General features: G+C 45.9%; 1 long non-coding RNA gene across 1 annotated transcript; it reads left to right on the plus strand.

Moving 5' to 3' along the window:
• Positions 1-11,530: 11,530 nt before the first annotated feature.
• On the plus strand, positions 11,531-13,003 carry LOC114229016 (uncharacterized). The gene is made up of 3 exons (XR_003615111.2): positions 11,531-11,699; positions 11,998-12,340; positions 12,824-13,003. It is a non-coding gene; the product is annotated as an uncharacterized LOC114229016 (long non-coding RNA).
• Positions 13,004-13,590: the final 587 nt, after the last annotated feature.

Raw genomic sequence — 13,590 nt, forward strand, 5'->3', positions numbered from 1 at the left:
TTAATTGATTTTTAGAGCGAGAGGAAGGGAGAGGGAAAGAGAGATAGAAAACATCAATGATGAGAGAGAATTATTGATCAGCTGTCCCCTGCAGGCCCCCTACTGGGAATTGAGCCTGCAACCCGGGCACGTGCCCTGACCAGGAATTGACTTCTTGGTTCCTGGGTTGATGCTCAACCACTGAGCCACGCTGGCTGGGCTAATGCATCTCGGGGCTAATGCATCTACCATTTGGATATAGTTTTATTCATGGGATTAAGGACCTTCAGATGACTTTGGTCACTTTTGGTTCAGGAGTGCACAAAATGGAACCCTAGCACCTGGAGAACACAATGCCAGCATTGAGCCCGTCACCCCTAGGGCTGCAACATGCTGTGGGCTCAGCCAGCAGCCTGCGCCTCAAGGCTAGGAGTGAGGGGGGCTGGAGAACGGCATGTTCCTGAGTTCAGGGGACACTGGAGGGGGACCCATTTGACAGTAGAGACAGACTGGCCAACACATGGTGGTCACAGAGCACGGTTTGAACAATCCTTAGCACCAGAGACACATCCGGGGGGGGGGGGGGGCATGTTTGGAAGGAGAGCAGGGCAAAGGATGGGGTCAGAGTTCAGCCACTCAGCTCAAAAGCATGACCTACAGGCTCTGCCTGAGATCAAGAATGACATGGTGCGTGATCACCGGCAGAGGCCGGCCCCCAGCTGGGCTTTGGGGACAAGACTCAGTCCGCAAGGAAAAATGAACTGATATTAGAACAGCAAGTGGAGGGCAGAGGAGCAGGCCCAATGCAGCTCCCAACCACAAGCAGGCCTCACTGCTTTCTCACCTTAGAAAGGGATGGAATGGGAGTACCCCATCGGATGTTAGTGAAGGTGACCAGACGTGGTATTTAGAGAGCTCTCTCTCTCTCTCTCTCTCTCTCTCTCTCTCTCTCTCTCGTGTGTGTGTGTGTGTGTGTGTGTGTGTGTGTGTGATCACTATCTAAGTTACTGACTCTCAACGCTATCAAAATGTTCAGGGCTCATCCCAGGTGTATCCGACTCAGTGGCTATGAAGGCTTTTGTGTTTAAATAAAGAATGAAACAAGCATTTACTAAGCCTGTCACACAGGATGCTGGGAACTTTTATACGTTATTTACTTAGCTCAGCCTCACACTCATCGAAGCATCACAGCAACTCACAGGGCGGGGACTGCCGCTCCTCTTTAAGTTACGGAAAGAAGATCAGGGAGGCTGAGTGGCCTCTCCCAGGTGAGACACTCAATACAGGTAAAATATTGAAACTCAAGTTCCAAGATCTGACTCCAAATGACTTGCTCTTCAAAAACACTAAGAGGATTTCAAGGACCTAATCTCAGCGGTGGCTTTTGTAAAATTGAGTCACTGCTTTTTGTAAAGCATTTAGGACATAAATCAGTAGAATAAAACAAGCCCACAGTAAACTGCAGGTAGAAAATATTTCCCTCGGAGAAAAATAACTAATAATGAGAATCTCTTGAATATGTATTCAGTGCCATACAGGGTTCCAGGTAATTGCACGTATTAACACACTTAATCCTCACACCAACCCTATAAAATGTGTTCTGTTATTACCCCCATTTAAATATGGGGAAACCTGGGCACAAATATATTCAATAACTTCCCCAAAGTGACACATTTAATAAAGGGCAGAGCCAGTATTAGGAACCAGCCAAATATCCCACCCACCACACCGCCCTGGTGGCAAACGTAGCATAATTCCTTCTATTGGTCTAGTTCAGTGAGAAGTTTTGAGAAAAGCACATTGGGGCCCTGCAGCTATATTTGAGCCAAAATATATTTTCTTTTTTTAATTTTTAAATATATTTTTATTGATTTCAGAGAGGAAGGGAGAGAGAGAGAGAGAGAGAGAGAGAGAGAGAGAGAGAGAGAGAGAGAAACATCAGTGATGAGAGAGAATTATGAGCTGGTTGCCTCCTGCACACTCCACACTGGGGATAGAGCCCACGACCCCAGCATGTGTCCTGACTAGGAATTGACCCATGACCTCCTGGTTCAGAGGTCGATGTTCAACCACTGAGCCACACCGGCTGGGCAAGCCAAAGTATATTTTCAATATAAAATTACAAACTTATTTATAAACCTCCCTTTTATGAGACTTAGGACACTAATTTCCTCCTCATGTTAGAATTTCCCAAGAACTAGGAAATATCTGGTGCTGTAAGTTTGGGGGGGCCGGGGCAGAAGGTGGCAGCAGGCACTTTTCTTGAACCCTGCTGTGCCACTTCAGAAGAGAAGCACTGCTCTTGGAGCACTGGAAAAGGGGTGATGAATTCTCACGGCGGGAAGAAATGCTGAGTAAGAAAAAGGAAATGCTCTAAGCTGACTCTCAAGGCATGGGAGAGATCCATAGGGAGAAAGGAGAGTGAAGAATGCTTCGGGCTGAGGGAGATGCATGAGCAAAGCAGAGAAACTATGAACTCCCAAGCCAAGAGATTAATATGGCTTACCTCAGTGTCCTTCATGGCGCCTTCTTCCATGCCTGGCTGTGCCTGGATCCCAGTCGGTGCACAATCTGCTGAGTGAATCGGATGAACAATGCTCTCATGCATGTATGAATGAGTGAAATCAAAACGCATGTGATGTCCAAAGAATACCAAGCAATCCAAGGCAGCTGAAAACTGGCCTGCCGGACCGTGCATATTGACTCCAGAGAGTGGTTTACACCTGAGTGGTCAGTCCTGGTGGTCTCTGTCCCTATCTCTCACCAGGCTACAGTTCATCGCAGTGCATGAGATTTGTTTGGAGCGGGGAAAGCATATTTTTATTTGCATTTGCTTAGCACATCGCTGTTGCATATTTTGCTGTGAGATGTAAAGTCATCTGCATGCACCCCTTGTGCAGTCGGAGAAGTCAAAACAAGCGCCAGGCGGGCAGACTGTCATACTCTTTTTTTTTAACCTTTATTGTTCAGATTATTACAGTTGTTGCTCTTTTCCCCCCCCCCATAGCTCCCTTATACCCAGTTCCCACCCCACCCCACCCCATGCCCCTACCCCCCCCCCGCCACTGTCCTCATCAATAGGTGTATGTTTTTTGTCCAGTCTCTTCCCGCATCCCCCACACCTCTTTCCCCCCCCAAGGATTGTCAGTCCACTCCCTTTCTATGCCCTTGATTCTATTATATTCACCAGTTTATTCTGTTCATCAGATTTTTTATTCACTTGATTTTTAGATTCACTTATTGATAGATATGTATTTGTTGTTCATAATTTTTATCTTTACCTTTTTATTCTTCTTCCTCTTCTTAAAGAATACCTTTCAGCATTTCATATAATACTGATTTGGTGGTGATGAACTCCTTTAGCTTTTTCTTATCTGTGAAGCTCTTTATCTGACCTTCAATTCTGAATGATAGCTTTGCTGGGTAGAGTAATCTTGGTTGTAGGTTCTTGCTATTCATGACTTTGACTATTTCTTGCCACTCCCGTCTGGCCTACATAGTTTCTGTCGAGAAATCAGCTGACAATCGTATGGGTACACCCTTGTAGGTAACTAACTGTTTTTCTCTTGCTGCTCTTAATATTCTCTCTTTGTCTTTTGCTCTTGGCATTTTAATTATGATGTGTCTTGGTGTGGTCCTCTTTGGATTCCTTTTCCTGGACTTGTAAGTCTATTTCTTTCACCAGGTGGGGGAAGTTTTCTGTCCTTATTTCCTCAAATAGTTTTTTATTATCTTGCTCTCTCTCTTCTTCTGGCACCCCAATAATTTGGATGTTGGTACGCTTGAAGTTGTCCCAGAGGCTCCTTACACTATCTTCATATTTTTGGATTCTTTTTTATTTTTTGCTTTTCTGGTTGGGTGTTTTTTGCTTCTTTGTATTTCAAATCTTTGGCTTGATTCTTGGGATCCTCTAGTCTTCTATTGGATCTCTGTATATTATTCTTTATTTCAGTCAGTGTATGCTTAATTTCTAGTTGGTCCTTTTTCATATCCTCAAAGGTCTCACTAAATTTATCAGCCTTTTCTAGAAAATTCTTGAAAAACCTTATAACCGTGGTTTTGTACTCTATATCCAGTTGTTTGCTTTCCTCCATTTCTGTCATTTGTGACCTGTTTCTTTGTCTCCACATTTTGGCTGCTTCCCTGAGTTGATAGAGTGGCTTTGTGTGCTGCTAGGTGTCCTATAGGGTCCAGTGGCTCAGCCTCCCTAAGTACCTGAGGTGGACACTCTTGGTGCACCCCTTTGTGGGCTGTGTGCACAGTCATGTTGTAGTTAAGCCTTGATTGTTATTGGTATCACTGGGAGGAATTGACCTCCAGGCCAATTGGCTGTGAGGATCAGCTGTGTCTACAATGGGAGAACTTCTGTGCTGGAGACATCCTTATGGGACAAGACTTGCATCAGTGGGGCTTTGGTGCTCACTGAGTCTGCCCTCAAGTGTGTCCCTTATGGATCTGAGGAGTTGTAATCTGGATGGTCCTACTCCGACCCCTGGGTACACTGGCTCTTGGGTCTCCAAGAAGGTGCTAATTTAGCCTCCACTTGAGGCCACCCAGCAGGAGCTACAGAGAGATCTACAGATTCCTCTTCTTTGTTTGGGTTTTGGAGGTGCCCAGATGAGGCCCAGCTGTGACCCAATGCAAGGTGCTGTGGGACCTTGGGCCTTCTTTTGGATGTTCTGGGTCTCTGTGACTCAGCTGCAGTTTGATAGATAAGTTTAAAATTCAAAGGACCAGACTATTCATATGCAAAAGCCTCTGTGCACAGCTTGGATGGGGCGGAGTCTCAAGGCAGAGTAAACAGCAATGGCTTCCTGTCAGCCCTGCCCTAAGAGGCCCCTGGGTCTCAGTGTCCCACAGTAATCACTGCGAGCACCTCTGAGAGAAAGCTGCCCTCGAGTTCTGCCCGCTTCCACAGAGTCCAGTTTCTCCCCGTATAAGTCTGGGTCCCCAGAGTCTCACCCAGAACTAGAGTTCAGAGCAGTCAGGAGCTTGTGTCTCCCTCCGGCTTGAAAAAGCCAGCCGCATACTCAGTTGCCAGCCTTCTCCGCATGCGCACCTCCCTTTCCGCACGCGCACCTCCCTCTCTGCATGTGCGCACCTTCGTACTCTGCCTTCTGCACCTCCTCTGGGTCTCAGTGTGCTTTTCTCTTTCCTTCTAGTTGTAGAATTTCCACTCAGCCAGTCTTCCTGTGGTTCTGGATGATGTCTGTTTTGTCTTTTAGTTGTAGTTTTGAAATTGTTGTGCGAGGCAGCAGTTTAGGTGTTTACCTATGCCGCCATCTTGGTTTCTCTCTCGACTGTCATATTCTTTTGCCCATAACTGGTACCACCTTCTCTCTCCTCTTCCCCTGCTCGCTTCCTTGTTCTTGAATCATTGCATCCTTAAGTTTCAAGGGTCTCATTTCTAACTGGCTTAGTGATATGGAAGACAGCACATACGCTGCCTGCAGATCCAAATTCACCAGGAGGGCAATGCCTCCCCCATTTGTGCCTATGGTCTCACTGAACAGACTTTGCATCAGTCTTGCCTTGCCATCCCTCAGGGTGCCACCCTGCCCTGAACCATAGCATCCCCCTGAAAACAAATGCTAAACAAGAAACCCGGACCTTCTGGAAGGCCTCTGGGAGAAATAAGGAAGCATCTCAATTTTTCAAGCAAACCACACCCAAATTAACAGGTTGGGAAATTTTATTTCATGTAGATTTCACTGCTACCACATGAAGGCCATGCCACCCTGCACTTACACTTGTCCCTTTATCTGTCTTTGCTCTGAAACACTGAACCTGATGAGCATAAATTACTCACACACTACATACAAGGGTGTGTCAAATGTCACAGACAAATAAATGGTTCTGAAGCGGCCCTGGTCCCGGGAATCTCACAGCCTGGGAAAGATGGGCAGCATAGGCTTTGCCATCTCTGGGTGCTGCTGGGAGGGAACCACACCTGGTTAACCATCTGGGTGTTTCATAAGCTCCTTTCCACTCCCAGAGAACCAGAGACCCACAGAAAAGTCTTCAGCACCTCCCAGGGTTCCTCCTGCCCAGTTCAGGTATCTTCCCTGCAACTACCCCAGTGGATGGCCAGCCAGTCTCGGTGTGGATACTTCCAATGACTGCGAAACTTACCACTTTGTCAAACCACCCACTTCCTAGTTGAGCCACGGTTTTCCCACATGCTGGTCTTAGTTCTTCCTTCCACTAATCCAGAGAATAATGCTGTTCTTTTATTCAACGTGCTCCTGACTCCAGGGGGACCGCAGGTAGGGAGACTTATGCAACAAAAATTTATTTTCTCACCATTTTGGAGACCAGAGGCCAATGTGTCAGCAGAGTTGTTTCTTCTGAGGACTCTCCTTGGCTTGTAGGTGGTACCTCCTTCCCAGGTTTCGACAGGGTCTTCCTTCCTTCTGGGTGTGTCTATGTCCTAATCTCCTCTTCTTACGAGAGCACCAGTCATTTTGAATAAGGGCTTATTATAATGACCTCATCTTAATTTAATTACCTTCATAAACACTCTACCTCCAAATGCTGTCACATTCTGAGATACTGGGAGTTAAGGCTTCAACATATAAATTTGGGAGGGAGAATATAATTCTTCGCATAACACTTCCCTATCCTCATGCAAGAGTTCAAATATTTAAAATATAGAGTATATCCTCCTTCTAAGCTTTTTATTTTTGAGGATGAACATTCTCAATTTTTAAAAACTTTTTATTCTATTTTATGGCTTCCAGACACAACACCATCTTGATTATTCTTCTATAGAAACATTTTAGTTTATTAATGTGTCCTCTAAAATGTGGGGTCTGCTAGGCCAGTGGTCGGCAAACTCATTAGTCAACAGAGCGGCAAACTGTGGCTCGTGAGCCGCATGTGGCTCGCGAGCCGCAGTTTGCCAACCACTGTGCTAGGCCAAAAGGCAATTAGATTGTTATCTTTCTTGATTTGATAACACTAAATGATTCAGTGTGGCTTTTGGTTAGGTATGTGTTTTGGTAACCATCTTGTACTATCTATATACACTGAGTAGCCAGATTATTATGACCACCTGACATTTGTAGGCAAATTAGCCATACACTGCATCGTATGGGATATGGAAGCCAAAGGCCTGTTCAAACACCTTTGCTGTCTGCAGTTACAAGATAAAACATCTCCAATTCACACAGGAACACAAGGATTGGCCAGTCGAGCATTGGAAAAAAGCCATGTGGTTCGATGAATCACTTTTCCAGTTGCATCATGCAGATGGCAGAGTGAGAATTTTTCGGAAACAGCATGAAAGCATGCACCCCACATGCATGAGTACAACCCTTCAAGCTGGTGAGGGCAGTGTTATGGTTTGGGGCATGTTTTCCTGGCATGATTTGGGCCCTTTAATTCATGTCAAACAACATCTGAAAAGCACAACATACCTAAGTATCGTTGCTGATCAAGTTCATCCTATCATGTTGATGGCGTATCCCAATGGAAATGGCTTCTTCCAACAAGACAATGCGCCATGCCATGGTGCTCGTATTGTGCAGGAGTGGGTTCAAGAACATGAGGGAGACTTTACCTTGCTTAGGTGGCCCCCACAAACACCAGATCTCAATCCAATTGAGCATTTGTGGGACGAAGTTAAAAGAGCCATCAGGCAGCTGGTTCCACAACCATCCAATCTCACAGAACTGGACAGTGCTATTCATCAGGCATGGTGTCAGATTCCTCGCATCACCTTTCAACATCTCGTGGAGTCAATGCCAAGAAGAATCGCCGCAGTATTGAAGGCAAAAGATGGCCCAATGAAATACTGATGGGGTGGTCATAATATTCTGGCCACTCAGTGTATATAAAAGCCTATGCAACCGTTATGATCGAATGACCGGAATGACCGGTCGACCACTTGCTATGATGTGCACTGACCACCAGGGGCCAGACAACCAATTCAGGAGCTGACCCCTGGTAGTCTCCCACAGCCAACCTCTCACAGCCAGCCAACTGCCCGCAGTCCCTCCCCCTGGCTGGCCAGCCCCCATCGGCCCCTGGTGCTAAACCATTCATAGACGACCTGGGTAGGGGTTTCGTAAGTAGCAGAGCAGCTCCCTCACTGTGATCTATAGAAAGTCAGCCCTTGACACAAGGGTTTGTCTCACTCCCATCCTCTCCCTTCCCCAGGGGCCACTCACCCACCACGGACCTGCGGTGAGGGAAGGAGGAGGGGGGGAGCGGGGAAACACATGGTGGCATGGCAGTGTTGGTGTCTGGTGTCCGGTGTCTAGCATCTGTTTCTTCTGCACCTGGCCCAGCGACTGTCGCCTCCTCTCCTCACCTCGCCGGGGCCTTCGGTCCCCAGGCTGGGACGGGGAACCGGGGGTGGGTGGCGGTGGATGCGGCCCCTTTCCCAGGGGGGCCAAGGGCTGGCTCCCTCCTCGGAGCTGCCAGCCAACCTCCCACAGTTCCTTCTCCTCCCTCCCCCGTGCATGAATTCATGCTCTGGGCCTCTAGCTAACTCATAATGACTTTGGACAACTAAAAGCCTTGAGTATTACAAACTATTATTTGTTGCATCTGCTTCTATTCTTAGCATTTTTAAAAAAGAAAAGTGTAAAATTCTATATGTATGAATGATTTGACCAAGATAGGGTATTGCAAAGTCTGGAGCAGAAACCTAGAAATAGTATGTCCAGCTATTAATCAAATCCTTTCAGGACAGTGGTTTAATCAAGCAAGAGCCCATCTAATTACACTATTGTTAAGTCCATGTTACTATGGGAACCAACTGTCAATGCCTTAATAAAATTCAAATTCATGTCTCTGTGGCCACATTTCCCAAAATGTGTTCTAAGGAATACTAAAGTCCATGGAATTCTCCAATGAAGGGTCCTCAAAAATTGTCCAAAGCAATGTGATGATTTCTTCTTAAAGATGTCTAAACTGCATCATCATATAAAAGGCTATTACGTATTCCAGGGTAAGAAGATCTGTTTAACTTTATATAATACTAGAGGCCCGGTGCACAAAATTCGTGCACGGAGGGGGGTTGTCCCTCAGCCCAGCCTGTACCCTCTCCAATCTGGGACCCCTAAGGGGATGTCCGACTGCCCGTTTAACTGCCCTAAACGAGCAGTCGGACATTCCTCTCACAATCCAGGACTGCTGGCTCCCAACTGCTTGCCTGCCTGCCTTCCTGATTGCCCCTAACCGCTTCTGCCTGCCAGCCTGATCACCCCCTAACCACTCTGCTGCCAGCCTGTTTGCCCCCAACTTCCCTCCTCTGCCGGCCTGGTCACCCCTAACTGCCCTCTCCTGCAGGGTTGATCACCTCCAACTGCCCTCCCTTGCAGGCCTGGTCCTTCTCAACTGCCCTTCCCATCAGGCCGGGTGCCTCCCATCTGCCCTCTCCTGCTGGCCATCTTGTGGTGGCCATCTTGTGTCCACATGGGGGCAGGATCTTTGACCACATGGGGGCAGTTATATTGTGTGTTGCAGTGATGATCAATCTGCATAGTACTCTTTTATTAGATAGGATAGAGGCCTGGTACAGGGGTGGGGGCCAGCTGGTTTGCCCTGAAGGGTGTCCCTGATCAGGGTGGGGTTCCCTTGGGGCGTGGGGCGGCCTGAGCAAGGTGCCACGCCTCCTGGCAACCCAAGCAGAGGCCCTGGTATCTGGAATTTATTTTCCTTCTACAATTGAAACTTTGTAGCCTGGAGCGGAGCCAAGCCTGGGGCTCCCTCCGAGGCCCACAGCCATTTGTGTTGGGGTTATAACTGAAACTTTGTTGCCTTAAGTGGGTGGGCCCGGCCAGGGTATGTGGAAAGCTTTGCTTCCCCTGTTGCCGCCGGCAACCCTGGCCTGCTCTCTCAAGCTCCATTCTGCCGCCATTTGTTTGAATTTGTTTACCTTCTATAATTGAAACTTTGTAGCTTGAGTGGAGGCTTAGGCCTGCAAAGGCTGGCAGAAAGCTTGGCTTCCTCTGTTACCTAGGAAACCTTGCTCTCTGTGGCTGTAGCCATCTTGGTTTGAGTTAATTTGCATACTCGCTCTGATTGGATGGTGGGCGTGGCTTGTGGGTGTGTCAGAGGTATGGTCAATTTGCATATTTGTCTATTATTAGATAGGACTAGAGGCCTGGTGCAGGAAATTCATGCCCGGGTAGGATCCCTAGGCCTGGCCAGTGATCAGGGCCAATTGGGGCCTTCCTTCCCCCAGCTGCTGGCTGCCAGCCAGGGCCTTCCTTCATTCCACGCTGCCCCCTGGTGGTCAGCGCACATCATAGTGAGTGGTTGAACTCCCAGTAGGTCGAACTCCCGAGGGAACAATTTGCATATTAGCCTTTTATTATACAGGACAGTGATGGCGAACCTATGACATGTGTGTCAGCACTGACACGCGTAGCCATTTCTGATGACACGCGGCCACTAAGGCGGCCGCATGCCGAGGATGAAACATTTGCTGCTCCTGAGGATGAAACATTTGCGAAATAATGTTTTTTCCTCAAAGTGACACACTACCCAAGTTATGCTCAGTTTTTTGGTGAAGTTTGACACACCAAGCTCAAAAGGTTGCCCATCACTGATATAGGATATAAGATACTATCTCATAAACTTATTTTTAAAAAACACGTTAAAGTTTATATCTATTAATATCAATGGAACCGGCTCTGTGAAATGTACTTTGGGAAACACTAGTCCACAAGCTGAGCTAAATTCTACCAACAAAGTTTTGCTTCTATAGATTTTATTTAACCTTCTTATTGTTGAGCAATTTTAAAAACTTGCCCTCTACAATGCTCCCACTGTCCTCTGGGCCTATCTTTTTTCTTCCTATTTTTACACATGTAACACTTTCACTGGTTTTCTCAGAAATGCCCAGATAGCAGATCCGCAGGCTAGTGAAATGCACCATCAGGGTGTGAGCTCCATGTGAGGTCATCAGCAGTACCAGGTGAAAAGTCATCACTCAGGTTTGGAGAATGATCAGATGTATGGGAGCCACTGGGGATTGACTTCAGTCAGAAGAGGACATATGTCCAAATTGCCAGTGGGGGAGGGGTGCCTGTGGGTGAGGTGCATGGAAGAGATGAAATTCTAGTAGAAATACTTTATTTGGCATTGGACACATACTCTGTACCAGACACTATGGGAAGCTCAGGGCATTACAAATGAATACTCTACATTCCCTTGGAAAACTTTGTGGTTCAACAGGAGAGGCAAATAGGTCAATAATTATGAGTCAGGGCAGTAAATGTTATAATTGAGGCAAGTTTCAGGTGTTATTGAGGCAGAGGAAAAAAAAATGTTAACTATGCCAATAGAGTCTCATGTTTGTCTTCAGTTTAAGCCTTACCACTAAATGTACAGGGAAGTTGACACTATTTAAGTGATGAAAAGAGTTAGAGACTGACATAACTGGGCATCCCAATGCTCTCAAGCTTCCCACCTGAAAAACTCTGAGTGGGGAACGTCAGAGAGCATAGAATCAAGAGGTCAGAATAGCTGATGTCACAAAGTCCTTTATGACACGAAGTCATCCTGATTTGATGACCCCAAATAGTAATTTTGTTCCATAAACTGTCCGCTCTTGATGCTTGGTATGTGAGTGGCCCTTTGCAGTCTGCAAACTGCATCCACACCTATTACTCTCAGCCATCCCATGAGGTGCTTTAAATTGTCCCAGTTTACAGATGAGATGAGAGAAGCTCAGTGAGACTAAGGCACACAGTTGAAGTCCCATGGTAAGTGGAAGAAAGAAGTTAACTTCATACTTCTTTTAACATCAAGTCTATTTTTTTTTTGAAATGAGAAAATTTATGAGTATATGAGATATATTAAAGGGAAAACCCCATTTAATTTTTCCAGAGGTAGATGATGACAAGGGGGATCGCCAAAGAGTGCAGATATACCCAGTCCATAAACTGAATAGTGAAGAACTGCATAAGCTCCTTTCTCCCATAATGCTGAAAGTAACTTAAGGACAGACGTATCCCAATAATAGCTCCAAAAAGAAGGAGTATCACTGTCTTTATTTTACAGGCGAGAACATTGATTTATAAAAAGGAAAAGTGAGTCGTCCAAAAGTAAATTCTTCAGGCTGGAGATATAACTCCATCTGTTTCCTGTCATATGAAAATGCAATTCAAATGCAGCCTCCTCATTCAGGGCTCACCAGCACCCACTCCCTGGGGGGATGCCCTCTCCCACTCAGAGCTGAGTGCTCAGTTGAAGAGAAGAAATTTCTTCGAAAGAAACCATCCTATACATCATGCCACTTTGAGAGCTGGGAGAAACCAGATGAACATGCCTGACCCTGGCATCCCAGTCTCAATTAATTATGTATATACTCACTGAGACCCAAGCAAGACAGCACACAATAGGGGTGAGTTAAGACAACCTTTAACAGCTTCTTTACTACCTGTCTTCCTCCTCCGTCTGCACTCTGTGTTGTAGCCATAATTCTTTCCCAGCAGCTCCCTGAGGACTTTTCTTCTCATTGCTTTATTCTATGGCCTAGATAGGTATCCAGGTGGTTTACTCCCTCCAAACCCAACTCCTCTAACATGTCATAGGGTCACCAGCAGAGAACAATCAAGCATTTGTCTAGAGGACTAGCCGACTGGATTTCTTCTGCTTCCGTAGCATGAAAGGAGGACTTCATATTCACCAGGGCCCTAGCACCTCAGTCAGTAAGCTGTGTATCAGGGAACTTCCCAACTCTCTAGGGGATGTCTTCCATCCCAATGGATTATTCTTCGATCAACTAACCAATTGCTAATATCAATTTTGTGTTTAATGGCTTCTTGTTGTTGACCTGAGTCATTCTTTCATTCAGTTTAATTTTTGAACACTTTCTATGAAACAGGTCACTATCAAAAATTCTGCAGCAGCTACAGTGAGCCTTCTTCTCAGCAGAGGACAGCAGAAAGCATTTAGGAAGAGTATGTGCTACTGACCTGTTTTTGTTAGTCCACAATACTTATGAACAATTGCTTAGAGATCTCCATAGGAGGTGTTTTTCTTTTAGCAATGTGGCCAGAACATCTTGCAGAAAAAGTGAAAATTAAATAAAATCAAGTTTTCTTCTCTTTAAATATGGTGCAGTATAGTCCAATCCTTTGGCCTCACAAGTCGCTAAAATTAGGAAATGGCACTTTCTGTGGAAATCTTTTGGAGAGGTAAACAGAATGAGTTTAGACCCTCAAAGAAAGATGAAAGGTAATCCTATGCATCAGTATTTCTTCAGCTTGTATAATGTATGGATGTCTCTTTAGATAAAACAACTCTCATGAAGCCCTGTGTTGACTTTAATTCCTTTCAATCTAGGCATAAACTCCTTACGCATATAGCCCTTATACACTACAGTCAAAATTAATTTACAAATTAAGTGAAACTATACCTAAAATAAATATTAGAATGATCACTAGTAATGTAGCAGGACCTGTGGCAGTGTGATAAAGTTAGCTCACATGTGAACATGAACTTGGTGCCCAGTGCTGTGGTGCCCGGATCTGGTCTTATTCTACCTCTGCGCCTTGTGCTGTACAATGACTCCATCCTCTCAGGAGTTCTGTCTGTGAAAATTCTGAGAAACCACCATTTCTTCAGCACACTTTGATGTCCTTTGCTCTT

Source organism: Eptesicus fuscus, chromosome 23 (genome assembly GCF_027574615.1).
Source record: "Eptesicus fuscus isolate TK198812 chromosome 23, DD_ASM_mEF_20220401, whole genome shotgun sequence".
Classification (NCBI taxonomy): domain Eukaryota; kingdom Metazoa; phylum Chordata; class Mammalia; order Chiroptera; family Vespertilionidae; genus Eptesicus; species Eptesicus fuscus.